This window comes from Mus pahari, chromosome 4 (assembly GCF_900095145.1).
Source record: "Mus pahari chromosome 4, PAHARI_EIJ_v1.1, whole genome shotgun sequence".
Lineage (NCBI taxonomy): Eukaryota > Metazoa > Chordata > Mammalia > Rodentia > Muridae > Mus > Mus pahari.
In genome coordinates this window covers 79,573,027-79,577,413 of record NC_034593.1, presented here as the reverse complement: position 1 = coordinate 79,577,413, position 4,387 = coordinate 79,573,027, and positions in this window count along the sequence as shown.

The following is a 4,387-nucleotide window of genomic DNA, read 5'->3' as shown; positions in this document are numbered from 1 at the left end:
TTTTGGTTTTTTGAGACAGGGTTTCTCTGTATAGCCCTGGCTGTCCTGGAACTCACTTTGTAGACCAGGCTGTCCTCGAACTCAGATCCACCTGCCTCTGCCTCCTGAGTGCTGGGATTAAAGGCATGTGCCAACACGCCCAGCCATCCGTTTTTTTCCTGATCAATTTTTAGTCCATTCATACTGTCGGCCCATCAGCTTCAATAGAGACTAGTTGATCGCCAGTGATACAGTCCCTTCCTCTTTGTATTTTACTGACAAGAATCTTAGGTATATGCTCGGAGCAAGAGCTTGAAGGCGGGACTACTAGACTGTGGAAAAGAGGGAGGAACCTTTTTTTTTGTTTTTGTTTTTGTTTTTGTTTTTTTGAGACAGGGTTTCTCTGTGTAGCCCTAGCTGTCCTGGAACTCACTCTGTAGACCAGGTCAGCCTCAAACTCAGAAATTCGCCTGCCTCTGCCTCCCGAGTGCCCCGGCAGGGAGGAACCCTTTGATAGAAGTTAGAGGGTATCTCAGTTTCTCACATATATTCCTCTGTGAATCCAAAGATGAAATTATGAACATTTCTAGGCACTTGTTTAGATTGTTGTTGACCAACCATATTAATAAACACAGGAAGCCAGAGCACAGGGGAATTCTTCAGCTATCGTGGGGACATCGCACCCAATTCACTCCTTAGCAAGGCACCAGGGAGAGTGACCTTGCCTTGTTGACCACCATGAGCATAAGCTGCAGTCCTGCTGGCAAAATTCTCTATAACTACCACCGACGGACCACCTGGTGCTTGTTGCTTTTTTTTTTTTTTCCATATCCCAGATGGCCCTAGGCTGGGGATTCTTCCGACCCCACTCTTGGGTGACTTTGCAACTTCAGCAAAGTTGCTAGAACAGTGGGATTCTCTGGGAAGGCTTCCACGACATTCTCACTATGACGCTGGCCAGTGACAACCCTGGAGGATACAGTGGGACTCAAGCAGATGGAAAGATAGAACCCTCCTCATCCGTGGATTTTAATTTAGTGGGGGTGGGGGCACACGACAGACGACTGGCAAATAAATAAATGGTTTAAACTGGATAAGGGCTATCAGGCATGGATCATAGTACTGGACAGAGTGGCCGGGTGGAGCAGTGATGTATCTTAGGTACCTCTTAAAGAAGATGAGGTTTTCTTTAATGTGGTTCTGCTTAAACTACTAAGGATGAGAAGGCACCAGCAGGGGCAGAGGAAAGACTTTTCTGTAGGTTACATACATCCCATAACTCTGAGGAAGAAAAGCTTTTTGTGTAAGAGAAACTGGTTAGGGGGACGTGGCCATGGTAAACCTGGGCGCCTGAGCAGAGAGCCACTGGTATGGCTGCTGCCAGGGACATAATATAATTCAAGTTAGGTCTTAGGTAGCTCTAGCTGACAGATGGAAACAGTCATGGATTCGGAAGACACAGGTGAGCCTTAGGAGTTGCTCAGGGTGGGAGGTGACAGGTTAGCCTGAGTGGCACTGTGGGGGAGGGGAGAAGTCTGTGAGGTGTGTTTCGGAGAAAGGCAGACAGACAGAATGACTGCAGAGCTGTGCTGCTAAGAGAGGGTTTCAGTGCCTGGAGTGCAACATGGAGAAGTCTGGTTTTGCTCCAGAGTCAAATGTCCGGTCTACCTGCCCTTGCAGAACCAGCACTGAGGCACTTCAGGCAGGAGGAAGTCATCTTTTTCTGAGGCTCACCTTGGAAGACGTGACAGCTAATTCTGAAACACCCTGTATTCCTGGGGTAGGAGAGCAAAGGGCTTTCCTGGAGAGGTGAGATGGAAGGCTTCGGGCTGGGTGGGGTCTCCAGTGGACTCTGACCTGCAGTAGTCACAAAGGCCAACCAGGTCTAGGTGGGCCTTCTCTTGAGCCAAAGGATTAGGGAGGAGCTGAAGGGAGAAAGGGCACAGAGGGCTTTTCAAGGGGCCCCTGATATAACCCAAGCAAGTGGGAGGAGAGGAGAACCTGTTGCTCATTGAGATAAGTGAGGAAGTAGTTTTAAGATGGCTGAACTCAAGGCTCTTGCTTTGGACAGGGCTGTGTTTGAGGTGCCAGTTAATCATTAAAATCCAGGGCTGACCGCTGGGTATGCTCTGGCTTTCCTGTCATGACCAGGAGGATCCAGGGAGCTGAGGAGGGTGTGCCACGCCTCTGGGGCTGATCCAGACCCTGTCTCTGGCCCCTTCTTCTCTGATTTGGGGCAAGGAGCCAAAGGCTTTGTCCTTGGCTTCTACAGAGTTTGGCCAGTGGAGAATAGCGCCCACGGGAGATTGGGTGAGGAGGAAGCTGGGCACATGCTCCTACCAGAGGACAGACACTCTCTGCCCAGATTCTCAGAACTACCCCGATGCCCAGCCTTTGGGATAGTGAGCTCACTGAGCCTATCCTCGGCTGACACCCTGGGATTTACTGATCCTGCTGTCCATATCTCTGCTGATAGTTTTGTTTTCAAAATAATCCCTCTAGTTTGAGGGTTTGAGGGAATACTTCATTCCCCCAGAGGAACTGAGTCCCAGGCGGAAAAGGATTTGCAGGGATAGTGTGGTGCCCGGATCCCGACCTGACACCAGCACACTGTGTTCCTTGCCCTGGGGACATCTATGGAGGGAAAGGAGAAGTCGCAGATTAGTTGAAAAACAGAGCCAGGGCCAGGCGTGGTGGCGCACGCCTTTAATCCCAGCACTCGGGAGGCAGAGGCAGGTGGATTTCTGAGTTCAAGGCCAGCCTGGTCTACAAAAAAGCCAAAAAAAAAAAAAAAAAGAAAGAAAAGAAAGAAAGAAAAACAGAGTCAGATAGGAGGAGGCAGTGTTCCTAGTGGTAGTTGAGCATGGGCTTTCTGGGGTGTCCACATTTAGGGTACAGAGAAACTATCAGCAGAGAGATATGGCAGGTTCCAAGGACTGGGGACCTGAGCCTCACGCCTGCAGACAGGCACTGTCGCAGGGCCTGTCAGTTTTGTCAATATCGTTTTCCTTATTTGAGTTTTACTCTTCTGAGTTCCTACCCTTCCTGTCAGGCCAAGAATTCCATTGCTTTTCTCGGGGCTCTCCTCACCCAGATGCAAGCCCAGGGCCCCTCATCGGTTCTCCGTGCTCTCTAGAGGTTGCCACATGTGCGAATCATTGATACCTTTAGGTCACAGGTTTGGGGCCCCAGTTCTGGGTGCAACTCACAGCTTCTGAGAAGCAGGACACTTCTCTCTCTCTCTCCCTCTCCCTCTCCCTCTCCCTCTCCCTCTCCCCCTCCCCCTCCCCCTCTCTGCTTTTCACACACACCACACACACAGGCACATCGCAATCACACGCGTATGTGCACCCCCCCCTCACACACACCCAGCAGCCAAGTGCAGCTGTGACCTCGGCCCCAGGAGGACGCAGCTTTTCTAACACAACTTTACCATGCACACCAGCCCAAGGGCCTCGGTCGCCTGTGAGGAGCGCTAGCGAGCCGTGGTGTCGGGCAAGGCAGGGTTTTAGGCGTCAGGTGGGTTCTCTGTGAACGGAGATAGTCAACCCCGGGGGAAGGGTGCGGGGTGATAAGTTGGGGGTTGCACGGGGTGCTATGATCTGCACGTTCCCCAGCTGCTCCTCCCTTCGCGGGGCTGGGTGTGTTCGAAATGCGTTTCTGCATATTTGGGAGGACGTTTGTGCAGCTCACGAACTGCACGGTTCACTCCGCTGCCGGATGGCGTTCCTGAGTCGTCTGTCTGTGTATCTCCTCAGAAATAGGCCATGCAGACACGAAGGACAAGACCACCAGCAGCACAGCAGGACAAACACCACCGCCCCTCCACCCTCCTCCCTGTCCCTTGACTCCCATCTCCCCACTCCCATCCCACTCCTGCCCCAGCTATCACCCCACCATGGACTCGTTTGCAGTGGGGAGGACTCAGCTCAGTTTTTGTCTGGGACTCCATAAAATCCACCCACAGTACCCCTCAATTATCCAAGTCAGGAATCTGTTGGAATGGTGTAAGGGATTTGTTTCCACCGTCTGTGCCACCACCCCCATTTTCTTTAAATTTCATTTGTGTGTGTGGGTGTTTTGTCTGCATGTGTCTGTGCACCATGGGGGTGCCTGGTGCCAGCCAAAAGAGGGCATCGGATCTTCTGGAACTGGAGCTACAGATGGTTGTCAGCTTCGCTGGCACCCTGAAATAGACTTGTTTCTTCTTTCATTCAGTTAATTTAGAATACACAGTAAGCCATATCTTTTAGGGCAGGACTGTCATCTCAGCTACTTAGAAGGCTAGGGCAGGGGCTGGTGAGATGGCTCAGTGGGTAAGAGCACCCGACTGCTCTTCCAAAGGTCCAGAGCAAAGGTCAAATCCCAGCAACCACATGGTGGCTCATAACCATCCTTAACAAGATCT